This window comes from Pseudophryne corroboree, unplaced genomic scaffold (assembly GCF_028390025.1).
Source record: "Pseudophryne corroboree isolate aPseCor3 unplaced genomic scaffold, aPseCor3.hap2 scaffold_1194, whole genome shotgun sequence".
NCBI lineage: Eukaryota > Metazoa > Chordata > Amphibia > Anura > Myobatrachidae > Pseudophryne > Pseudophryne corroboree.
In genome coordinates this window covers 35,001-60,000 of record NW_026967819.1, presented here as the reverse complement: position 1 = coordinate 60,000, position 25,000 = coordinate 35,001, and the positions used below count along the sequence as shown (strand labels likewise).

General features: G+C 38.1%; 17 non-coding genes across 17 annotated transcripts; 16 read left to right on the top strand and 1 right to left on the bottom strand.

Annotated features, from left to right (window-relative positions):
- Positions 1 to 823: 823 nt before the first annotated feature.
- TRNAY-GUA (transfer RNA tyrosine (anticodon GUA)) lies at positions 824 to 913 on the top strand. The gene is given in 2 exon segments: positions 824 to 860; positions 878 to 913. It is a non-coding gene; the product is annotated as a tRNA-Tyr (tRNA).
- Positions 914 to 1,152: 239 nt separating this feature from the next.
- On the top strand, positions 1,153 to 1,234 carry TRNAS-AGA (transfer RNA serine (anticodon AGA)). The gene has a single exon. It is a non-coding gene; the product is annotated as a tRNA-Ser (tRNA).
- Positions 1,235 to 2,136: 902 nt separating this feature from the next.
- On the top strand, positions 2,137 to 2,226 carry TRNAY-GUA (transfer RNA tyrosine (anticodon GUA)). Its single transcript is given in 2 exon segments — positions 2,137 to 2,173; positions 2,191 to 2,226. It is a non-coding gene; the product is annotated as a tRNA-Tyr (tRNA).
- A 239-nt stretch (positions 2,227 to 2,465) lies between these two features.
- Positions 2,466 to 2,547, top strand: TRNAS-AGA (transfer RNA serine (anticodon AGA)). The gene has a single exon. It is a non-coding gene; the product is annotated as a tRNA-Ser (tRNA).
- A 4,693-nt stretch (positions 2,548 to 7,240) lies between these two features.
- On the bottom strand, positions 7,241 to 7,330 carry TRNAY-GUA (transfer RNA tyrosine (anticodon GUA)). The gene is given in 2 exon segments: positions 7,241 to 7,276; positions 7,294 to 7,330. It is a non-coding gene; the product is annotated as a tRNA-Tyr (tRNA).
- Positions 7,331 to 9,109: 1,779 nt separating this feature from the next.
- On the top strand, positions 9,110 to 9,199 carry TRNAY-GUA (transfer RNA tyrosine (anticodon GUA)). Its single transcript is given in 2 exon segments — positions 9,110 to 9,146; positions 9,164 to 9,199. It is a non-coding gene; the product is annotated as a tRNA-Tyr (tRNA).
- Positions 9,200 to 9,438: 239 nt separating this feature from the next.
- On the top strand, positions 9,439 to 9,520 carry TRNAS-AGA (transfer RNA serine (anticodon AGA)). Its single transcript has one exon. It is a non-coding gene; the product is annotated as a tRNA-Ser (tRNA).
- A 902-nt stretch (positions 9,521 to 10,422) lies between these two features.
- On the top strand, positions 10,423 to 10,512 carry TRNAY-GUA (transfer RNA tyrosine (anticodon GUA)). Its single transcript is given in 2 exon segments — positions 10,423 to 10,459; positions 10,477 to 10,512. It is a non-coding gene; the product is annotated as a tRNA-Tyr (tRNA).
- Positions 10,513 to 13,329: 2,817 nt separating this feature from the next.
- Positions 13,330 to 13,411, top strand: TRNAS-AGA (transfer RNA serine (anticodon AGA)). Its single transcript has one exon. It is a non-coding gene; the product is annotated as a tRNA-Ser (tRNA).
- Positions 13,412 to 14,313: 902 nt separating this feature from the next.
- On the top strand, positions 14,314 to 14,403 carry TRNAY-GUA (transfer RNA tyrosine (anticodon GUA)). The gene is given in 2 exon segments: positions 14,314 to 14,350; positions 14,368 to 14,403. It is a non-coding gene; the product is annotated as a tRNA-Tyr (tRNA).
- A 2,817-nt stretch (positions 14,404 to 17,220) lies between these two features.
- TRNAS-AGA (transfer RNA serine (anticodon AGA)) lies at positions 17,221 to 17,302 on the top strand. The gene has a single exon. It is a non-coding gene; the product is annotated as a tRNA-Ser (tRNA).
- A 902-nt stretch (positions 17,303 to 18,204) lies between these two features.
- Positions 18,205 to 18,294, top strand: TRNAY-GUA (transfer RNA tyrosine (anticodon GUA)). Its single transcript is given in 2 exon segments — positions 18,205 to 18,241; positions 18,259 to 18,294. It is a non-coding gene; the product is annotated as a tRNA-Tyr (tRNA).
- Positions 18,295 to 19,797: 1,503 nt separating this feature from the next.
- TRNAS-AGA (transfer RNA serine (anticodon AGA)) lies at positions 19,798 to 19,879 on the top strand. The gene has a single exon. It is a non-coding gene; the product is annotated as a tRNA-Ser (tRNA).
- A 1,229-nt stretch (positions 19,880 to 21,108) lies between these two features.
- Positions 21,109 to 21,190, top strand: TRNAS-AGA (transfer RNA serine (anticodon AGA)). Its single transcript has one exon. It is a non-coding gene; the product is annotated as a tRNA-Ser (tRNA).
- Positions 21,191 to 22,421: 1,231 nt separating this feature from the next.
- TRNAS-AGA (transfer RNA serine (anticodon AGA)) lies at positions 22,422 to 22,503 on the top strand. Its single transcript has one exon. It is a non-coding gene; the product is annotated as a tRNA-Ser (tRNA).
- A 1,220-nt stretch (positions 22,504 to 23,723) lies between these two features.
- TRNAS-AGA (transfer RNA serine (anticodon AGA)) lies at positions 23,724 to 23,805 on the top strand. The gene has a single exon. It is a non-coding gene; the product is annotated as a tRNA-Ser (tRNA).
- A 902-nt stretch (positions 23,806 to 24,707) lies between these two features.
- On the top strand, positions 24,708 to 24,797 carry TRNAY-GUA (transfer RNA tyrosine (anticodon GUA)). The gene is given in 2 exon segments: positions 24,708 to 24,744; positions 24,762 to 24,797. It is a non-coding gene; the product is annotated as a tRNA-Tyr (tRNA).
- The last annotated feature ends 203 nt before the right edge of the window (positions 24,798 to 25,000 follow it).

The window sequence follows — 25,000 nt, the reverse complement described above, 5'->3', positions numbered from 1 at the left end:
ACATCAAAATCTTTAGGATGCCTGCCTGTTCTCTCTTTCTCTATCCGTCATTCTCTTCCTCTACTTGAGACTGAGCCCAGGAATCTCAGCAGCCATACTAAGTAGCATTTATTAATTACAATTGCATTTTGAATGTAAAATTTGTAAGAAAGTTTTGTACATTTAGCAAAATATCAAATTCATTTGAAAGAAAATGATGTCCACTCAAAGTAAAAAGAGCTTTGGTTACTTTCAATGCACAACATTTTACTTTCAAATCGTGTCAGATGACTTTCAGTGCTAATTATTATATCAGTAACCTCTCCTTTATTAAAAATTGTGCTTTAATGCAAAAAAAGAAAAATAATTGTCTGTGCATACTCTCATGTAGCACAATTATCTTCACTAGCTCAAAAGGGCCGCTCATTGTCCAAAATGAATTGTCAAATCAGAACAAACAATGGAATATCCCCATCATTCCTGGAACACTTGATTAGTTTACAAAACAAGCAAAATTTAAAAGAGTGTAGAAGGTTTGATAGGCTCAAGCATCTCTAATCTTGATGTAAGTTTGGCTACACTAAAAAATCTATTGAAAGTGCTTTCCAAACTAGCTCTCTAGCCAGTTGATAGTAATTGCACAAATATAAGTCAAACTATTAGTGATATTTTCCAAATGATTAAACATGACAATTTGTGTGATAAAGCAACACAGGAATAAGTAGTTGAATCTCTTTTGTGTAGTCAAATCATTTTTCATTTTGCTTGGAAAGTTGATAATGTTTAAAATTAACACTCAATCATTTTAATAGCACGTAATATCACAGTTGTACGATCATGGAATCCTTCGATAGCTCAGCTGGTAGAGCGGAGGACTGTAGAGGTGATTGGTACAGAAATCATTAGGTCGCTGGTTCAATTCTGGCTCGAAGGATGATGCTTTTGATAAACTTAGATGTCAGTACTGACATTTTACAAACCCAAAACTGTACCAAGTATAAAGCATTCTCCAAGTTATATTTTAAAAATCATTAACGCAGGTCACTGTGGTCAGGATTAACTTCCCATGGAAATCATCTCTGATACAATATTACTTCAGTCATCCTCACAGCCTGAAATGAAGTAGCTCAACCCATAGAGAAACTTTTGTGAAAATATCACATTGCATGAGAGGTAGTCGTGGCCGAGTGGTTAAGGCGATGGACTAGAAATACATTGGGATCTCCCCACGCAGGTTCAAATCCTGCCGACTACGACCACATGGTTGTTTTATTTTTCAGAAAATTTACTAAAAGCTTGAAACCAGTGTTGCTCAGGGTGAGTCAGGAACTGGCACATCAAAATCTTTAGGATGCCTGCCTGTTTTCTCTTTCTCTATCCGTCATTCTCCTCCTCTACTTGAGACTGAGCCCAGGATTCTCAGCAGCAATACTAAGTAGCATTTATTAATTACAAATGCATTTTGAATGTCAAATTTGTAAGAAAGTTTTGTACATTTAGCAAAATATCAAATTCATTTGAAAGAAAATGATGTCCACTCAAAGTAAAAAGAGCTTTGGTTACTTTCAATGCACAACATTTTACTTTCAAATCGTGTCAGATGACTTTCAGTGCTAATTATTATATCATTAACCTCTCCTTTATTAAAAATTGTGCTTTAATGCAAAAAAAGAAAAATAATTGTCTGTGCATACTCTCATGTAGCACAATTATCTTCACTAGCTCAAAAGGGCCGCTCATTGTCCAAAATTAATTGTCAAATCAGAACAAACAATGGAATATCCCCATCATTCCTGGAACACTTGATTAGTTTACAAAACAAGCAAAATTTAAAAGAGTGTAGAAGGTTTGATAGGCTTAAGCTTCTTTAATCTTGATGTAAGTTTGGCTACACTAAAAAATCTATTGAAAGTGCTTTCCAAACTAGCTCTGTAGCCAGTTGATAGTAATTGCACAAATATAAGTCAAACTATTAGTGATATTTTCCAAATGATTAAACATGACAATTTGTGTGATAAAGCAACACAGGAATAAGTAGTTGAATCTCTTTTGTGTAGTCAAATCATTTTTCATTTTGCTTGGAAAGTTGATAATGTTTAAAATTAACACTCAATCATTTTAATAGCACGTAATATCACAGTTGCACGATCATGGAATCCTTCGATAGCTCAGCTGGTAGAGCGGAGCACTGTAGAGGAGATTGGTACAGAAATCCTTAGGTCGCTGGTTCAATTCCGGCTCGAAGGATGATGCTTTTGATAAACTTAGATGTCAGTACTGACATTTTACAAACCCAAAACTATACAAAGTATAAAGCATTCTCCAAGTTATATTTTAAAAATCATTAACGCAGGTCACTGTGGTCAGTATTAACTTCCCATGGAAATCATCTCTGATACAATATTACTTCAGTCATCCTCACAGCCTGAAATGAAGTAGCTCAACCCATAGAGAAACTTTTGTGAAAACATCACATTGCATGAGAGGTAGTCATGGCCGAGTGGTTAAGGCGATGGACTAGAAATCAATTGGGGTCTCCCCGCGCAGGTTCAAATCCTGCCGACTACGACCACATGGTTGTTTTATTTTTCAGAAAATTTACTAAAAGCTTGAAACCAGTGTTGCTCAGGGTGAGTCAGGAACTGGCACATCAAAATCTTTAGGATGCCTGCCTGTTCTCTCTTTCTCTATCCGTCATTCTCCTCCTCTACTTGAGACTGAGCCCAGGAATCTCAGCAGCCATACTAAGTAGCATTTATTAATTACAAATGCATTTTGAATGTCAAATTTGTAAGAAAGTTTTGTACATTTAGCAAAATATCAAATTCATTTGAAAGAAAAAGATGTCCACTCAAAGTAAAAAGAGCTTTGGTTACTTTCAATGCACAACATTTTACTTTCAAATCATGTCAGATGACTTTTAGTGCTAATTATTATATCATTAACCTCTCCTTTATTAAAAATTGTGCTTTAATGCAAAAAAAGAAAAATAATTGTCTGTGCATACTCTCATGTAGCACAATTATCTTCACTAGCTCAAAAGGGCCGCTCATTGTCCAAAATGAATTGTCAAATCAGAACAAACAATGGAATATCCCCATCATTCCTGGAACACTTGATTAGTTTACAAAACAAGCAAAATTTAAAAGAGTGTAGAAGGTTTGATAGGCTCAAGCATCTCTAATCTTGATGTAAGTTTGGCTACACTAAAAAATCTATTGAAGATCCTCCGCTCTCCACTGCCCGGGCGAGAGGGGGGCCCTGTGACTGACGGGACACTCACCGATTCCACCAACGAGCTCTCCCCCGCTGGCTGGGGTGCAGGTACCAGCGCTGCTGCATCTCAGGATTAGAGCCCGGCGGCGCCATCATGGTGTCTGGCAGGTTTTATAAACTGGAAGCTGCGGTTCAGTGGGGGGACACTGACCTACTCTTAATGTGCTGCAGGTAGTGGGGGCTGCTGGGAACCCTCTCCCCTTTGCTTTTGGGGTATATTGACTGCCCGGGCTAGGCTCTGTCAGAGGAAACAGTGATCCTTGGAGTGGCCTGCAGCTGCCCCTATCCCACTTCTCACTACTCCCACCCTGTGTTATAGTGGGCTCGGTGACCTATATTTTTATGGCGCATAGTGACGGCAATACTGAGTGGATTCCTTGCCTAAATACGCTCTCCCTGCCTGACCAGGAGAACCGAAACTGTGGGACCCTGATGAATCTCACCCCCTTGTTGCTGTTGTCTCACTTCCTTGTATTATAACAAAACATCTTGCCTATTGGAGTAGGCACTGCCATGTGAACTTATCCCCACCTTCCTGGGAGTGGATGCTTCCTTCATCCACCATGTGAGGCCACCTCGAGGAGTAATGGCTGACACCTTCTGACACATACTTCCGGCATAGCGACCACGGGTTTGTCTTGCTACCCCTACACTCTTATGCTGGACCCGACACGGCTTCGCGGCCAATCCGATATGTACGCGTTCCACGACCATGCAACCTGGTTTCTATAGCCGCAGCTGCACCTGTCCCTCTCTTTTAAATGATTGTTGCGTAGTGCTCTTCAGATATCTGTCCCCAACTGCGTGAAACGGGAACGAGGGAGTGGTCTCCGTGGGATTAGTGGCGTCCAGTCATCCTGTGCTTATGTCTCCGTTCCTGTCATAAAGAGGCTGTCGCTTAAATCCTCTCCCTGCTACTCTTCATTGGTTTACCCTCTCCGGATTTAAAAGCCGCCCTTTCATGAGTCGCAGGAAACGTAAGGGAGTAAGAACCCCAGTCTGCCTGTCTGAAGTTCCCCCCCGCTCGGACCTTCGAAGATATCTCAATCTCCAAAAAGACACGGACATGTCAGTCCCGTCGACGCCCACCTCTCCCGCTCACTCTGAGGGGTCTGGGACACAAGTCGAATCCAGAGCGATCACACCTGCTCTGAGCTCCACTGGACAACAGGATATGCAGAAAGTCCTTAAACTCTTGCAGTCCTTGCCCACCAAGGCAGATTTCACATCCTTGGAGAGTAGGCTTTGGGACGTAGTACACTCAGATGTGTCCACACTTCGGTCCGAATTGAGTCAGCTAGGCTCTCGCATCGAAACGCTGGAGTCTACTGGAGAGGAATCCAATGCTTTCCATCATGTATTGGTGGACACCATTAAACTTCAAGCAGAGGAGATTCAGAACCTACACGACCATCTTGACGATTTAGACAATAGGGGACGCAGAAACAACCTGCGGGTGAGGGGCATCCCTGAGGACATACCCCAACAAAACATCCCAGATGTCCTAAACAAAATCTTCGGTGCAGTCCTGGAGACCGATCCAAACGACCCCATTGTCTTCGACAGAGCACACAGGGCGCTGCGTCCTAGAGGCCTGCAGTCTGACCGGCCACGAGATATTATCTGTCGCCTACACTACTATAGCCAAAAAGACGAGATAATTAGAAAAATCCAGAACTCTGGCGACTTAGACTTCAATGGCTCGCCCATTCAGGTTTTTCAAGATCTTTCTCGTCACACCCTACAATCTAGATGTCAATTGAAGCCCTTAACGGACATCCTCCGTAAGAATAACATCAAATATAGATGGGGATTTCCCTTCAGCATTACAGCCACTAATGAGGGTCGGACGGCCACGATTCGGACCCCTGAGGATGTCGCTCTCTTCTGCTCCACTCTGTCAATTGATCCAGTGCAGACCCCTGAGTGGCAATCCGTACGCTCGAGGATCCGCCCCCCTCAACCCCCACGGGTCGACCCTCCTTTTCAAACAGTGGGCTCCCCCTCAGCATCGCAAAAGCGGAATCGCTCCTCCCCGCCCTCTGCATCTTCCTCAACGGCTGCGAAGACCTGAGTATCCCTCTATCTGATCTGTGACTTTTGCTTATGACAGGGGAACTTTCAGCCCATGGACAGCTGTGACGCCACGCAGGGACTCTGTGGAGGGGGCCATTACCTATTGGATGGATTTCCGCAGTGAGATTCTATGCAGTCGGAAGACGCAATGCCTCCCAGGCCCTGTTTCTTTCTTTCTCTGATAATTGCCTTTAGCTTGAGAGGCCTGAACATTGTATAACTCGTTTAAGGAGATGACCCCGCATCTCTACCATACTACATACTGCTTTAAATTAGTTGGGGGCGCGTATTGTTATCATTATGCTGATCAGTTGTGTTTGCATTCCTGTGGTCGCTAAAAAAATGTAATATATAATTTTTTATTTTTTTTTATGTGGTTTGTGTCGGAGGGTGGATTCGTTCCTTCCTTGTTACCCCGTTTGCACCGCAATGTTTGGTCCCGGTCCGATTGATGGGACTATTGTCTCCATCGCTTGAACAACCGGGAGCGGTGTCTTGTTTCTTGTTCTCTTGTTTTACACTGTTATGTCTTTTTGTTCTGCTGTTCTTCTGCCCCCTTCTTCTCTTTTCTCTTTTTTCCTTCTGGTTCTCTCCTCCCTTCCTGCGCTGGCTGGATTTGCGTGTGCTCGACCCCTGCCCCATATTGTTGGAATCTTCAGGAGGCTAGATCCTACATTTTTTCCTTTTTTTTCCTTTTTTAAGCCAAGAATATGGCGCTGATAAAGGTGGTTTCTATTAACGCCCGGGGACTCAACATTCCTGAGAGACGGTCAAGGGCCCTGCGAGAACTTAAGGCCGAGAAAGCAGATGTTGCCTTTGTGCAAGAAACCCACTTTAAAGAGGGGGCAGCCCCTTCTCTCAGGAATAGGGACTTCCCTACAGGTTATTTCTCCAATAATACTGAAGGTAAAACCCTAGGGGTAGCAATATTGTTCGCCAAACATGTTACCCTTGCCGATGTAGTATGTCATCAACTTATTCCCGGCAGGGCTCTGCTTCTCAATTGCAATGTGGCCAATAGGGCTCTCACCTTTCTTAACATCTATGCCCCAAATAAGGCACAGCCGGCCTTTTTAGAAAGGGTCCTTACCCTAGCCCAGCCCCATGTTAACGGAATTTTGCTCTTCGGTGGGGACTTAAATTGGTCCCTGGAACCTCGTTTTGACTCCTCTAACCCCTCGCCTAGGTACTTTGATAAACTCCATCGTAGGGTCCGGAGAATTCTACATAATTTCCAACTCATTGACGTATGGAGGGTACAACACCCCTCTACTCATGACTTCACTTTCTACTCACACCCGCACAACACTTACACTAGGATTGACTACTTATTTATCACTCATAGGTTTTTACACTTGGTTGAGGTCTCTGCAGTGGGTAACATATCCTGGGCTGATCATGCTCCAGTCTCTTTGGGGGTTCGTTTGTCCCCACCTCGCCTCAATTCTTACACATGGAGATTGAACGAGCTGATCCTTCAGGATCCGTATTGCCAACAGCAGATTAGGGAAGCTATTACTGAATATATTGACGTGAACGACACTGCTGAGATCTCTAAAGTGGTGGTCTGGGAGGCCCATAAGTGCGTTATAAGGGGCAAACTCATACAATTAGGTGCTCTAAGGAAAAAACAACACATGGCGGCTCGGGTGGCCTTGATTCAAAAAATTCAAGCCCTAGAACTTCTTCATAAATCCGTTTTGTCAGATGGGTTGAGCTACTTCATTTCAGGCTGTGAGGATGACTGAAGTAATATTGTATCAGAGATGATTTCCATGGGAAGTTATTCCTGACCACAGTGACCTGCGTTAATGATTTTTATAATATAACTTGGAGAATGCTTTATACTTGGTATAGTTTTGGGTTTGTAAAATGTCAGTACTGACATCTAAGTTTATCAAAATCTTCATCCTTCAAGCCAGAATTGAACCAGCGACCTAAGGATTTCTGTACCAATCTCCTCTACAGTCCTCCGCTCTACCAGCTGAGCTATCGAAGGATGCCATGATCGTACAATTGTGATATTACGTGCTATTAAAATCATTGAGTGTTAATTTTAAACATTATCAACTTTCCAAGCAAAATGAAAAATGATTTGACTACACAAAAGAGATTCAACTACTTATTCCTGTGTTGCTTTATCACACAAATTGTCATGTTTAATCATTTGGAAAATATCACTAATAGTTTGACTTATATTTGTGCAATTACTATCAACTGGCTACAGAGCTAGTTTGGAAAGCACTTTCAATAGATTTTTTAGTGTAGCCAAACTTACATCAAGATTAGAGATGCTTGAGCCTATCAAACATTCTACACTCTTTTAAATTTTGCTTGTTTTGTAAACTAATCAAGTGTTCCAGGAATGATGGGGATATTTCATTGTTTGTTCTGATTTGACAATTCATTTTGGACAATGAGCGGCCCTTTTGAGCTAGTGAAGATAATTGTGCTACATGAGAGTATGCACAGACAATTATTTTTCTTTTTTTGCATTAAAGCACAATTTTTAATAAAGGAGAGGTTAATGATATAATAATTAGCACTGAAAGTCATCTGACACAATTTGAAAGTAAAATGTTGTGCATTGAAAGTAACCAAAGCTCTTTTTACTTTGAGTGGACATCATTTTCTTTCAAATGAATTTGATATTTTGCTAAATGTACAAAACTTTCTTACAAATTTGACATTCAAAATGCATTTGTAATTAATAAATGCGACTTAGTATGGCTGCTGAGATTCCTGGGCTCAGTCTCAAGTAGAGGAGGAGAATGACGGATAGAGAAAGAGAGAACAGGCAGGCATCCTAAAGATTTTGATGTGCCAGTTCCTGACTCACCCTGAGCAACACTGGTTTCAAGCTTTTAGTAAATTTTCTGAAAAATAAAACAACCATGTGGTCGTAAGTTGGCAGGATTTGAATCTGCGTGTTGCTCAGGGTGAGTCAGGAACTGGCACATCAAAATCTTTAGGATGCCTGCCTGTTCTCTCTTTCTCTATCCGTCATTCTCCTCCTCTACTTGAGACTGAGCCCAGGAATCTCAGCAGCCATACTAAGTAGCATTTATTAATTACAAATGCATTTTGAATGTCAAATTTGTATAAAAGTTTTGTACATTTAGCAAAATATCAAATTCATTTAAAAAAAATGATGTCCACTCAAAGTAAAAAGAGCTTTGGTTACTTTAAATGCACAACATTTTACTTTCAAATCGTGTCAGATGACTTTCAGTGCTAATTATTATATCATTTACCTCTCCTTTATTAAAAATTGTGCTTTAATGCAAAAAAAGAAAAATAATTGTCTGTGCATACTCTCATGTAGCACAATTATATTCACTAGCTCAAAAGGGCCGCTCATTGTCCAAAATGAATTGTCAAATCAGAACAAACAATGAAATATCCCCATCATTCCTGGAACACTTGATTAGTTTACAAAACAAGCAAAATTTAAAAGAGTGTAGAAGGTTTGATAGGCTCAAGCATCTCTAATCTTGATGTAAGTTTGGCTACACTAAAAAATCTATTGAAAGTGCTTTCCAAACTAGCTCTGTAGCCAGTTGATAGTAATTGCACAAATATAAGTCAAACTATTAGTGATATTTTCTAAATGATTAAACATGACAATTTGTGTGATAAAGCAACACAGGAATAAGTAGTTGAATCTCTTTTGTGTAGTCAAATCATTTTTCATTTTGCTTGGAAAGTTGATAATGTTTAAAATTAACACTCAATCATTTTAATAGCACGTAATATCACAGTCATACGATCATGGCATCCTTCGATAGCTCAGCTGGTAGAGCGGAGGACTGTAGAGGAGATTGGTACAGTAATCCTTAGGTCGCTGGTTCAATTCCGGCTCGAAGGATGAAGATTTTGATAAACTTAGATGTCAGTACTGACATTTTACAAACCCAAAACTATACCAAGTATAAAGCATTCTCCAAGTTATATTTTAAAAATCATTAACGCAGGTCACTGTGGTCAGGATTAACTTCCCATGGAAATCATCTCTGATACAATATTACTTCAGTCATCCTCACAGCCTGAAATGAAGTAGCTCAACCCATAGAGAAACTTTTGTGAAAACATCACATTGCATGAGAGGTAGTCGTGGCCGAGTGGTTAAGGCGATGAATTAGAAATCCGTTGGGGTCTCCCTGCGCAGGTTCAAATCCTGCCGACTACGACCACATGTTTGTTTTATTTTTCAGAAAATTTACTAAAAGCTTGAAACCAGTGTTGCTCAGGGTGAGTCAGGAACTGGCACATCAAAATCTTTAGGATGCCTGCCTGTTCTCTCTTTCTCTATCCATCATTCTCCTCCTCTACTTGAGACTGAGCCCAGGAATCTCAGCAGCCATACTAAGTAGCATTTATTAATTACAAATGCATTTTGAATGTCAAATTTGTAAGAAAGTTTTGTACATTTAGCAAAATATCAAATTCATTTGAAAGAAAATGATGTCCACTCAAAGTAAAAAGAGCTTTGGTTACTTTCAATGCACAACATTTTACTTTCAAATCATGTCAGATGACTTTCAGTGCTAATTATTATATCATTAACCTCTCCTTTATTAAAAATTGTGCTTTAATGCAAAAAAAGAAAAATAATTGTCTGTGCATACTCTCATGTAGCACAATTATCTTCACTAGCTCAAAAGGGCCGCTCATTGTCCAAAATGAATTGTCAAATCAGAACAAACAATGGAATATCTCCATCATTCCTGGAACACTTGATTAGTTTACAAAACAAGCAAAATTTAAAAGAATGTAGAAGGTTTGATAGGCTCAAGCATCTCTAATCTTGATGTAAGTTTGGCTACACTAAAAAATCTATTGAAAGTGCTTTCCAAACTAGCTCTCTAGCCAGTTGATAGTAATTGCACAAATATAAGTCAAACTATTAGTGATATTTTCCAAATGATTAAACATGACAATTTGTGTGATAAAGCAACACAGGAATAAGTAGTTGAATCTCTTTTGTGTAGTCAAATCATTTTTCATTTTGCTTGGAAAGTTGATAATGTTTAAAATTAACACTCAATCATTTTAATAGCACGTTATATCACAGTTGTAAGATCATGGGATCCTTCGATAGCTCAGCTGGTAGAGCGGAGGACTGTAGAGGAGATTGGTACAGAAATCCTTAGGTCGCTGGTTCAATTCCGGCTCGAAGGATGAAGCTTTTGATAAACTTAGATGTCAGTACTGACATTTTACAAACCCAAAACTATACCAAGTATAAAGCATTCTCCAAGTTATATTATAAAAATCATTAACGCAGGTCACTGTGGTCAGGATTAACTTCCCATGGAAATCATCTCTGATACAATATTACTTCAGTCATCCTCACAGCCTGAAATGAAGTAGCTCAACCCATAGAGAAACTTTTGTGAAAACATCACATTGCATAGAAACATAGAAACATAGAATTTGTCGGCAGATAAGAACCACTTGGCCCATCTAGTCTGCCCCTTATTTTTTTTATTTTTTATTTTTTATTTTATATTATTTTTTATCACTAACCTAATTTGATCCTTATTTCTTTGTAAGGATATCCTTTTGTCTATCCCATGCATGTTTAAATTGCTCTACTGTCTTAGCCTCTACCACCTCTGATGGGAGGCTATTCCACTTGTCCACTACCCTTTCTGTGAAATAATTTTTCCGCAAATTTCCCCTGAACCTCCCCCCCTCCAGTCTCAGTGCATGTCCTCGTGTCCTATTGCTTCTCTTCATTTGGAGAATGTTTCCCTCCTGGACTTTGTTAAAACCCTTCATATATTTGAAAGTTTCTATCATGTCCCCCCTTTCCCTTCTCTGCTCCAAACTATACATATTGAGATTTCTTAGTCTTTCTGGGTATGTTTTGTGATGTAGGCCATGCACCATTTTAGTTGCCCTCCTTTGTACAGTTTCTAATGTATTAATATCCCTTTGAAGATATGGCCTCCAGAACTGAATACAGTATTCTAGATGAGGCCGTACTAATGACCTATACAGTGGCATTATTACTTCTTTCTTTCTGCTGCTGATTCCTCTCCCAATGCAGCCAAGCATCTGACTAGCCTTCCTCATTGCCTTGTTACATTGCTTACCTGCTTTTAAGTCATCTGAAATAGTGACTCCTAGATCCCTTTCCTCCTCAGTAGTTTCCAGTATAGTGCCATTAATACTGTATTTAGCTTTAGGATTTTTGAGACCCAAGTGCATGATTTTGCATTTTTTGGCATTAAACTGTAATTGCCAGACTTTTGACCATTCCTCTAGTCTACCTAGATCCTCAATCATTTGTTTTACCCCACCTGGTGTGTCTACCCTGTTGCATACCTTTGTGTCATCTGCAAAAAGGCATACTTTCCCTTTAATGCCATTTGCAATGTCACCAATAAAGATATTAAAAAGCACTGGTCCAAGTACAGATCCCTGGGGTACTCCACTGGTAACATTTCCCTCCTGTGAATGCACTCCATTTACCACAACTCTCTGTTTTCTATCCTTCAACCAAGATCTTATCCATTCAATAATCCTAATATCCAATCCCAAACTTTCAAGTTTATTTAGCAGTCTGCGATGTGGAACTGTGTCAAAAGCCTTACTAAAGTCTAGATAAGCTATATCCATGGCTCCACCTTTATCCATCACTTTAGTCACACAATCAAAAAAGTCAATGCATGAGAGGTAGTCGTGGCCGAGTGGTTAAGTCGATGGACTAGAAATCCATCGCGGTCTCTCCGCGCAGGTTCAAATCCTGCCGACTATGACCACATAGTTGTTTTATTTTTCAGAAAATTTGCTAAAAGCTTGAAACCAGTGTTGCTCAGGGTGAGTCAGGAACTGGCACATCAAAATCTTTAGGATGACTGCCTGTTCTCTCTTTGTCTATCCGTCATTCTCCTCCTCTACTTGAGACTGAGCCCAGGAATCTCAGCAGCCATACTAAGTAGCATTTATTAATTACAAATGCATTTTGAACGTCAAATTTGTAAGAAAGTTTTGTACATTTAGCAAAATATTAAATTCATTTGAAAGATAATGATGTCCACTCAAAGTAAAAAGAGCTTTGGTTACTTTCAATGCACAACATTTTACTTTCAAATCGTGTCAGATGACTTTCAGTGCTAATTATTATATCATTAACCTCTCCTTTATTAAAAATTGTGCTTTAATGCAAAAAAAATAATAATAATTGTCTGTGCATACTCTCATGTAGCACAATTATCTTCACTAGCTCAAAAGGGCCGCTCATTGTCCAAAATGAATTGTCAAATCAGAACAAACAATGGAATATCCCCATCATTCCTGGAACACTTGATTAGTTTACAAAACAAGCAAAATTTAAAAGAATGTAGAAGGTTTGATAGGCTCAAGCATCTCTAATCTTGATGTAAGTTTGGCTACACTAAAAAATCTATTGAAAGTGCTTTCCAAACTAGCTCTGTAGCCAGTTGATAGTAATTGCACAAATATAAGTCAAACTATTAGTGATATTTTCCAAATGATTAAACATGACAATTTGTGTGATAAAGCAACACAGGAATAAGTAGTTGAATCTCTTTTGTGTAGTCAAATCATTTTTCATTTTGCTTGGAAAGTTGATAATGTTTAAAATTAACACTCAATCATTTTAATAGCACGTAATATCACAGTTGTAAGATAATGGGATCCTTCGATAGCTCAGCTGGTAGAGCGGAAGACTGTAGAGGAGATTGGTACAGAAATCCGTAGGTCGCTGGTTCAATTCCGATCCGAAGGATGATGCTTTTGATAAACTTAGATGTCAGTACTGACATTTTACAAACCCAAAACTATACCAAGTATAAAGCATTCTCCAAGTTATATTTTAAAAATCATTAACGCAGGTCACTGTGGTCAGGATTAACTTCCCATGGAAATCATCTCTGATACAATATTACTTCAGTCATCCTCACAGCCTGAAATGAAGTAGCTCAACCCATAGAGAAACTTTTGTGAAAACATCACATTGCATGAGAGGTAGTCGTGGCCGAGTGGTTAAGGCGATGAATTAGAAATCCGTTGGGGTCTCCCTGCGCAGGTTCAAATCCTGCCGACTACGACCACATGTTTGTTTTATTTTTCAGAAAATTTACTAAAAGCTTGAAACCAGTGTTGCTCAGGGTGAGTCAGGAACTGGCACATCAAAATCTTTAGGATGCCTGCCTGTTCTCTCTTTCTCTATCCATCATTCTCCTCCTCTACTTGAGACTGAGCCCAGGAATCTCAGCAGCCATACTAAGTAGCATTTATTAATTACAAATGCATTTTGAATGTCAAATTTGTAAGAAAGTTTTGTACATTTAGCAAAATATCAAATTCATTTGAAAGAAAATGATGTCCACTCAAAGTAAAAAGAGCTTTGGTTACTTTCAATGCACAACATTTTACTTTCAAATCATGTCAGATGACTTTCAGTGCTAATTATTATATCATTAACCTCTCCTTTATTAAAAATTGTGCTTTAATGCAAAAAAAGAAAAATAATTGTCTGTGCATACTCTCATGTAGCACAATTATCTTCACTAGCTCAAAAGGGCCGCTCATTGTCCAAAATGAATTGTCAAATCAGAACAAACAATGGAATATCCCCATCATTCCTGGAACACTTGATTAGTTTACAAAACAAGCAAAATTTAAAAGAATGTAGAAGGTTTGATAGGCTCAAGCATCTCTAATCTTGATGTAAGTTTGGCTACACTAAAAAATCTATTGAAAGTGCTTTCCAAACTAGCTCTCTAGCCAGTTGATAGTAATTGCACAAATATAAGTCAAACTATTAGTGATATTTTCCAAATGATTAAACATGACAATTTGTGTGATAAAGCAACACAGGAATAAGTAGTTGAATCTCTTTTGTGTAGTCAAATCATTTTTCATTTTGCTTGGAAAGTTGATAATGTTTAAAATTAACACTCAATCATTTTAATAGCACGTTATATCACAGTTGTAAGATCATGGGATCCTTCGATAGCTCAGCTGGTAGAGCGGAGGACTGTAGAGGAGATTGGTACAGAAATCCTTAGGTCGCTGGTTCAATTCCGGCTCGAAGGATGAAGCTTTTGATAAACTTAGATGTCAGTACTGACATTTTACAAACCCAAAACTATACCAAGTATAAAGCATTCTCCAAGTTATATTATAAAAATCATTAACGCAGGTCACTGTGGTCAGGATTAACTTCCCATGGAAATCATCTCTGATACAATATTACTTCAGTCATCCTCACAGCCTGAAATGAAGTAGCTCAACCCATAGAGAAACTTTTGTGAAAACATCACATTGCATAGAAACATAGAAACATAGAATTTGTCGGCAGATAAGAACCACTTGGCCCATCTAGTCTGCCCCTTATTTTTTTTATTTTTTATTTTTTATTTTATATTATTTTTTATCACTAACCTAATTTGATCCTTATTTCTTTGTAAGGATATCCTTTTGTCTATCCCATGCATGTTTAAATTGCTCTACTGTCTTAGCCTCTACCACCTCTGATGGGAGGCTATTCCACTTGTCCACTACCCTTTCTGTGAAATAATTTTTCCGCAAATTTCCCCTGAACCTCCCCCCCTCCAGTCTCAGTGCATGTCCTCGTGTCCTATTGCTTCTCTTCATTTGGAGAATGTTTCCCTCCTGGACTTTGTTAAAACCCTTCATATATTTGAAAGTTTCTATCATGTCCCCCCTTTCCCTTCTCTGCTCCAAACTATACATATTGAGATTTCTTAGTCTTTCTGGGTATGTTTTGTGATGTAGGCCATGCACCATTTTAGTTGCCCTCCTTTGTACAGTTTCTAATGTATTAATATCCCTTTGAAGATATGGCCTCCAGAACTGAATACAGTATTCTAGATGAGGCCGTACTAATGACCTATACAGTGGCATTATTACTTCTTTCTTTCTGCTGCTGATTCCTCTCCCAATGCAGCCAAGCATCTGACTAGCCTTCCTCATTGCCTTGTTACATTGCTTACCTGCTTTTAAGTCATCTGAAATAGTGACTCCTAGATCCCTTTCCTCCTCAGTAGTTTCCAGTATAGTGCCATTAATACTGTATTTAGCTTTAGGATTTTTGAGACCCAAGTGCATGATTTTGCATTTTTTGGCATTAAACTGTAATTGCCAGACTTTTGACCATTCCTCTAGTCTACCTAGATCCTCAATCATTTGTTTTACCCCACCTGGTGTGTCTACCCTGTTGCATACCTTTGTGTCATCTGCAAAAAGGCATACTTTCCCTTTAATGCCATTTGCAATGTCACCAATAAAGATATTAAAAAGCACTGGTCCAAGTACAGATCCCTGGGGTACTCCACTGGTAACATTTCCCTCCTGTGAATGCACTCCATTTACCACAACTCTCTGTTTTCTATCCTTCAACCAAGATCTTATCCATTCAATAATCCTAATATCCAATCCCAAACTTTCAAGTTTATTTAGCAGTCTGCGATGTGGAACTGTGTCAAAAGCCTTACTAAAGTCTAGATAAGCTATATCCATGGCTCCACCTTTATCCATCACTTTAGTCACACAATCAAAAAAGTCAATGCATGAGAGGTAGTCGTGGCCGAGTGGTTAAGTCGATGGACTAGAAATCCATCGCGGTCTCTCCGCGCAGGTTCAAATCCTGCCGACTATGACCACATAGTTGTTTTATTTTTCAGAAAATTTGCTAAAAGCTTGAAACCAGTGTTGCTCAGGGTGAGTCAGGAACTGGCACATCAAAATCTTTAGGATGACTGCCTGTTCTCTCTTTGTCTATCCGTCATTCTCCTCCTCTACTTGAGACTGAGCCCAGGAATCTCAGCAGCCATACTAAGTAGCATTTATTAATTACAAATGCATTTTGAACGTCAAATTTGTAAGAAAGTTTTGTACATTTAGCAAAATATTAAATTCATTTGAAAGATAATGATGTCCACTCAAAGTAAAAAGAGCTTTGGTTACTTTCAATGCACAACATTTTACTTTCAAATCGTGTCAGATGACTTTCAGTGCTAATTATTATATCATTAACCTCTCCTTTATTAAAAATTGTGCTTTAATGCAAAAAAAATAATAATAATTGTCTGTGCATACTCTCATGTAGCACAATTATCTTCACTAGCTCAAAAGGGCCGCTCATTGTCCAAAATGAATTGTCAAATCAGAACAAACAATGGAATATCCCCATCATTCCTGGAACACTTGATTAGTTTACAAAACAAGCAAAATTTAAAAGAATGTAGAAGGTTTGATAGGCTCAAGCATCTCTAATCTTGATGTAAGTTTGGCTACACTAAAAAATCTATTGAAAGTGCTTTCCAAACTAGCTCTGTAGCCAGTTGATAGTAATTGCACAAATATAAGTCAAACTATTAGTGATATTTTCCAAATGATTAAACATGACAATTTGTGTGATAAAGCAACACAGGAATAAGTAGTTGAATCTCTTTTGTGTAGTCAAATCATTTTTCATTTTGCTTGGAAAGTTGATAATGTTTAAAATTAACACTCAATCATTTTAATAGCACGTAATATCACAGTTGTAAGATAATGGGATCCTTCGATAGCTCAGCTGGTAGAGCGGAAGACTGTAGAGGAGATTGGTACAGAAATCCGTAGGTCGCTGGTTCAATTCCGATCCGAAGGATGATGCTTTTGATAAACTTAGATGTCAGTACTGACATTTTACAAACCCAAAACTATACCAAGTATAAAGCATTCTCCAAGTTATATTATAAAAATCATTAACGCAGGTCACTGTGGTCAGGATTAACTTCCCATGGAAATCATCTCTGATACAATATTACTTCAGTCATCCTCACAGCCTGAAATGAAGTAGCTCAACCCATAGAGAAACTTTTGTGAAAACATCACATTGCATGAGAGGTAGTCGTGGCCGAGTGGTTAAGGCGATGAATTAGAAATCCGTTGGGGTCTCCCTGCGCAGGTTCAAATCCTGCCGACTACGACCACATGTTTGTTTTATTTTTCAGAAAATTTACTAAAAGCTTGAAACCAGTGTTGCTCAGGGTGAGTCAGGAACTGGCACATCAAAATCTTTAGGATGCCTGCCTGTTCTCTCTTTCTCTATCCATCATTCTCCTCCTCTACTTGAGACTGAGCCCAGGAATCTCAGCAGCCATACTAAGTAGCATTTATTAATTACAAATGCATTTTGAATGTCAAATTTGTAAGAAAGTTTTGTACATTTAGCAAAATATCAAATTCATTTGAAAGAAAATGATGTCCACTCAAAGTAAAAAGAGCTTTGGTTACTTTCAATGCACAACATTTTACTTTCAAATCATGTCAGATGACTTTCAGTGCTAATTATTATATCATTAACCTCTCCTTTATTAAAAATTGTGCTTTAATGCAAAAAAAGAAAAATAATTGTCTGTGCATACTCTCATGTAGCACAATTATCTTCACTAGCTCAAAAGGGCCGCTCATTGTCCAAAATGAATTGTCAAATCAGAACAAACAATGGAATATCCCCATCATTCCTGGAACACTTGATTAGTTTACAAAACAAGCAAAATTTAAAAGAATGTAGAAGGTTTGATAGGCTCAAGCATCTCTAATCTTGATGTAAGTTTGGCTACACTAAAAAATCTATTGAAAGTGCTTTCCAAACTAGCTCTCTAGCCAGTTGATAGTAATTGCACAAATATAAGTCAAACTATTAGTGATATTTTCCAAATGATTAAACATGACAATTTGTGTGATAAAGCAACACAGGAATAAGTAGTTGAATCTCTTTTGTGTAGTCAAATCATTTTTCATTTTGCTTGGAAAGTTGATAATGTTTAAAATTAACACTCAATCATTTTAATAGCACGTAATATCACAGTTGTAAGATCATGGGATCCTTCGATAGCTCAGCTGGTAGAGCGGAGGACTGTAGAGGAGATTGGTACAGAAATCCTTAGGTCGCTGGTTCAATTCCTGCGCGAAGGATGAAGATTTTGATAAACTTAGATGTCAGTACTGACATTTTACAAACCCAAAACTATACCAAGTATAAAGCATTCTCCAAGTTATATTATAAAAATCATTAACGCAGGTCACTGTGGTCAGGATTAACTTCCCATGGAAATCATCTCTGATACAATATTACTTCAGTCATCCTCACAGCCTGAAATGAAGTAGCTCAACCCATAGAGAAACTTTTGTGAAAACATCACATTGCATAGAAACATAGAAACATAGAATTTGTCGGCAGATAAGATCCACTTGGCCCATCTAGTCTGCCCCTTATTTTTTTTATTTTTTATTTTTTATTTTATATTATTTTTTATCACTAACCTAATTTGATCCTTATTTCTTTGTAAGGATATCCTTATGTCTATCCCATGCATGTTTAAATTGCTCTACTGTCTTAGCCTCTACCACCTCTGATGGGAGGCTATTCCACTTGTCCACTACCCTTTCTGTGAAATAATTTTTCCGCAAATTTCCCCTGAACCTCCCCCCCTCCAGTCTCAGTGCATGTCCTCGTGTCCTATTGCTTCTCTTCATTTGGAGAATGTTTCCCTCCTGGACTTTGTTAAAACCCTTCATATATTTGAAAGTTTCTATCATGTCCCCCCATTCCCTTCTCTGCTCCAAACTATACATATTGAGATTTCTTAGTCTTTCTGGGTATGTTTTGTGATGTAGGCCATGCACCATTTTAGTTGCCCTCCTTTGTACAGTTTCTAATGTATTAATATCCTTTTGAAGATATGGCCTCCAGAACTGAATACAGTATTCTAGATGAGGCCGTACTAATGACCTATACAGTGGCATTATTACTTCTTTCTTTCTGCTGCTGATTCCTCTCCCAATGCAGCCAAGCATCTGACTAGCCTTCCTCATTGCCTTGTTACATTGCTTACCTGCTTTTAAGTCATCTGAAATAGTGACTCCTAGATCCCTTTCCTCCTCAGTAGTTTCCAGTATAGTGCCATTAATACTGTATTTAGCTTTAGGATTTTTGAGACCCAAGTGCATGATTTTGCATTTTTTGGCATTAAACTGTAATTGCCAGACTTTTGACCATTCCTCTAGTCTACCTAGATCCTCAATCATTTGTTTTACCCCACCTGGTGTGTCTACCCTGTTGCATACCTTTGTGTCATCTGCAAAAAGGCATACTTTCCCTTTAATGCCATTTGCAATGTCACCAATAAAGATATTAAAAAGCACTGGTCCAAGTACAGATCCCTGGGGTACTCCACTGGTAACATTTCCCTCCTGTGAATGCACTCCATTTACCATAACTCTCTGTTTTCTATCCTTCAACCAAGATCTTATCCATTCAATAATCCTAATATCCAATCCCAAACTTTCAAGTTTATTTAGCAGTCTGCGATGTGGAACTGTGTCAAAAGCCTTACTAAAGTCTAGATAAGCTATATCCATGGCTCCACCTTTATCCATCACTTTAGTCACACAATCAAAAAAGCCAATGCATGAGAGGTAGTCGTGGCCGAGTGGTTAAGTCGATGGACTAGAAATCCATTGCGGTCTCTCCGCGCAGGTTCAAATCCTGCCGACTATGACCACATGGTTGTTTTATTTTTCAGAAAATTTGCTAAAAGCTTGAAACCAGTGTTGCTCAGGGTGAGTCAGGAACTGGCACATCAAAATCTTTAGGATGCCTGCCTGTTCTCTCTTTGTCTATCCGTCATTCTCCTCCTCTACTTGAGACTGAGCCCAGGAATCTCAGCAGCCATACTAAGTAGCATTTATTAATTACAAATGCATTTTGAACGTCAAATTTGTAAGAAAGTTTTGTACATTTAGCAAAATATTAAATTCATTTGAAAGATAATGATGTCCACTCAAAGTAAAAAGAGCTTTGGTTACTTTCAATGCACAACATTTTACTTTCAAATCGTGTCAGATGACTTTCAGTGCTAATTATTATATCATTAACCTCTCCTTTATTAAAAATTGTGCTTTAATGCAAAAAAAATAATAATTGTCTGTGCATACTCTCATGTAGCACAATTATCTTCACTAGCTCAAAAGGGCCGCTCATTGTCCAAAATGAATTGTCAAATCAGAACAAACAATGGAATATCCCCATCATTCCTGGAACACTTGATTAGTTTACAAAACAAGCAAAATTTAAAAGAATGTAGAAGGTTTGATAGGCTCAAGCATCTCTAATCTTGATGTAAGTTTGGCTACACTAAAAAATCTATTGAAAGTGCTTTCCAAACTAGCTCTGTAGCCAGTTGATAGTAATTGCACAAATATAAGTCAAACTATTAGTGATTTTTTCCAAATGATTAAACATGACAATTTGTGTGATAAAGCAACACAGGAATAAGTAGTTGAATCTCTTTTGTGTAGTCAAATCATTTTTCATTTTGCTCGGAAAGTTGATAATGTTTAAAATTAACACTCAATCATTTTAATAGCACGTAATATCACAGTTGTAAGATAACGGGATCCTTCGATAGCTCAGCTGGTAGAGCCAAAGACTGTAGAGGAGATTGGTACAGAAATCCATAGGTCACTGGTTCAATTCCGATCCGAAGGATGATGCTTTTGATAAACTTAGATGTCAGTACTGACATTTTACAAACCCAAAACTATACCAAGTATAAAGCATTCTCCAAGTTATATTATAAAAATCATTAACGCAGGTCACTGTGGTCAGGATTAACTTCCCATGGAAATCATCTCTGATACAATATTACTTCAGTCATCCTCACAGCCTGAAATGAAGTAGCTCAACCCATAGAGAAACTTTTGTGAAAACATCACAATGGAAGAGAGGTAGTTGTGGCTGAGTGGTTAAGGCGATGGACTAGAAATCCATTGGGGTCTCCCCGTGCAGGTTCAAATCCTGCTGACTACGACCACATGGTTGTATTATTTTTCAGAAAATTTACTAAAAGCTTGAAACCAGTGTTGCTCAGGGTCATTCTGGAACTGGCACATCAAAATCTTTAGGATGCCTGCCTGTTCTCTCTTTCTCTATCTGTCATTCTCCTCCTCTACTTGAGACTGAGCCCAGGAATCTCAGCAGCCATACTAAGTAGCATTTATTAAGTACAAATGCATTTTGAATGTCGAATTTGTAAGAACGTTTTGTACATTTAGCAAAATATCAAATTCATTTGAAAGAAAATGATGTCCTCTCAAAGTAAAAAGAGCTTTGGTTACTTTTAATGCACAACATTTTACTTTCAAATCGTGTCAGATGACTTTCAGTGCTAATTATTATATCATTAACCTCTCCTTTATTAAAAATTGTGCTTTAATGCAAAAAAAGAAAAATAATTGTCTGTGCATACTCTCATGTAGCACAATTATCTTCACTAGCTCAAAAGGGCCGCTCATTGTCCAAAATGAATTGTCAAATCAGAACAAACAATGGAATATCCCCATCATTCCTGGAACACTTGATTAGTTTACAAAACAAGCAAAATTTTAAAAAATGTAGAAGGTTTGATAGGCTCAAGCATCTCTAATCTTGATGTAAGTTTGGCTACACTAAAAAATCTATTGAAAGTGCTTTCCAAACTAGCTCTGTAGCCAGTTGATAGTAATTGCACAAATATAAGTCAAACTATTAGTGATATTTTCCAGATGATTAAACATGACAATTTGTGTGATAAAGCAACACAGGAATAAGTAGTTGAATCTCTTTTGTGTAGTCAAATCATTTTTCATTTTGCTTGGAAAGTTGATAATGTTTAAAATTAACACTCAATCATTTTAATAGCACGTAATATCACAGTTGTACGACCATGGAATCCTTCGATAGCTCAGCTGGTAGAGCGGAGGACTGTAGAGGAGATTGGTACAGAAATCCTTAGGTCGATGGTTCAGTTCTGGCCTGAAGGATGATGCTTTTGATAAACTTAGATGTCAGTACTGACATTTTACAAACCCAAAACTATACCAAGTATAAAGCATTCTCCAAGTTATATTTTAAAAATCATTAACGCAGGTCACTGTGGTCAGGATTAACTTCCCATGGAAATCATCTCTGATACAATATTACTTCAGTCATCCTCACAGCCTGAAATGAAGTAGCTCAACCCATAGAGAAACTTTTGTGAAAACATCACATTGCATGAGAGGTAGTCGTGGCCGAGTGGTTAAGGCGATGGACTAGAAATCCATTGGGGTCTCCCTGCACAGGTTCAAATCTTGCCGGCTACAACCACATGGTTGTTTTATTTTTCAGAAAATTTACTAAAAGCTTGAAACCAGTGTTGCTCAGGGTGAGTCAGGAACTGGCACATCAAAATCTTTAGGATGCCTGCCTGTTCTCTCTTTCTCTATCTGTCATTCTCCTCCTCTACTTGAGACTGAGCCCAGGAATCTCAGCAGCCATACTAAGTAGCATTTATTAATTACAAATGCATTTTGAATGTCAAATTTGTAAGAAAGTTTTGTACATTTAGCAAAATATCAGATTCATTTGAAAGAAAATGATGTCCACTCAAAGTAAAAAGAGCTTTGGTTACTTTCAATGCACAACGTTTTACTTTCAAATCGTGTCAGATGACTTTCAGTGCTAAATATTATATCATTAACCTCTCCTTTATTAAAAATTGTGCTTTAATGCAAAAAAAGAAAAATAATTGTCTGTGCATATTCTCATGTAGCACAATTATCTTCACTAGCTCAAAAGGGCCGCTCATTGTCCAAAATGAATTGTCAAATCAGAACAAACAATGGAATATCCCCATCATTCCTGGAACACTTGATTAGTTAACAAAACAAGCAAAATTTAAAAGAGTGTAGAAGGTTTGATAGGCTCAAGCATCTCTAATCTTGATGTAAGTTTGGCTACACTAAAAAATCTATTGAAAGTGCTTTCCAAACTAGCTCTGTAGCCAGTTGATAGTAATTGCACAAATATAAGTCAAACTATTAGTGATATTTTCCAAATGATTAAACATGACAATTTGTGTGATAAAGCAACACAGGAATAAGTAGTTGAATCTCTTTTGTGTAGTCAAATCATTTTTCATTTTGCTTGGAAAGTTGATAATGTTTAAAATTAACACTCAATCATTTTAATAGCACGTAATATCACAGTTGTACGATCATGGAATCCTTCGATAGCTCAGCTGGTAGAGCGGAGGACTGTAGAGGTTATTGGTACAGAAATCCTTAGGTTTCTGGCTCGAAGGATGACGCTTTTGATAAACTTAGATGTCAGTACTGACATTTTACAAACCCAAAACTGTACCAAGTATAAAGCATTTTCCAAGTTATATTTTAAAAATCATTAACGCAGGTCACTGTGGTCAGGATTAACTTCCCATGGAAATCATCTCTGATACAATATTACTTCAATCATCCTCACAGCCTGAAATGAAGTAGCTCAACCCATAGATAAACTTTTGTGAAAACATCACATTGCATGAGAGGTAGTCGTGGCCGAGTGGTTAAGGCGATGGACTAGAAATCCATTGGGGTCTCCCCGTGCAGGTTCAAATCCTGCCGACTACGACCACATGGTTGTTTTATTTTTCAGGAAATTTACTAAAAGCTTGAAACAAGTGTTGCTCAGGGTGAGTCAGGAACTGGCACATCAAAATCTTTAGGATGCCTGCCTGTTCTTTCTTTCTCTATCCGTCATTCTCCTCCTCTACTTGAGACTGAGCCCAGGAACCTCAGCAGCCATACTAAGTAGCATTTATTAAGTACAAATGCATTTTGAATGTCAAATTTGTATGAAAGTTTTGTACATTTAGCAAAATATCAAATTCATTTGAAAGAAAATGATGTCCACTCAAAGTAAAAAGAGCTTTGGTTACTTTCAATGCACAACATTTTACTTTCAAATCGTGTCAGATGACTTTCAGTGCTAATTATTATATCATTAACCTCTCCTTTATTAAAAATTGTGCTTTAATGCAAAAAAAGAAAAATAATTGTCTGTGCATACTCCCATGTAGCACAATTATCTTCACTAGCTCAAGAGGGCCGCTCATTGTCCAAAATGAATTGTCAAATCAGAACAAACAATAGAATATCCCCATCATTCCTGGAACACTTGATTAGTTTACAAAACAAGCAAAATTTAAAAGAGTGTAGAAGGTTTGATAGGCTCAAGCATCTCTAATCTTGATGTAAGTTTGGCTACACTAAAAAATCTATTGAAAGTGCTTTCCAAACTAGCTCTGTAGCCAGTTGATAGTAATTGCACAAATATAAGTCAAACTATTAGTGATATTTTCCAAATGATTAAACATGACAATTTGTGTGATAAAGCAACACAGGAATAAGTAGTTGAATCTCTTTTGTGTAGTCAAATAATTTTTCATTTTGCTTGGAAAGTTGATAATGTTTAAAATTAACACTCAATCATTTTAATAGCACGTAATATCACAGTTGTACGGTCATGGAATCCTTCGATAGCTCAGCTGGTAGAGCGGATGACTGTAGAGGTGATTGGTACAGAAATCCTTAGGTCGCTGGTTCAATTCCGGCTCGAAGGATGATGCTTTTGATAAACTTAGATGTCAGTACTGACATTTTACAAACCCAAAACTGTACCAAGTATAAAGCATTCTCCAAGTTATATTTTAAAAATCATTAACGCAGGTCACTGTGGTCAGGATTAACTTCCCATGGAAATCATCTCAGATACAATATTACTTCAGGCATCCTCACAGCCTGAAATGAAGTAGCTCAACCCATA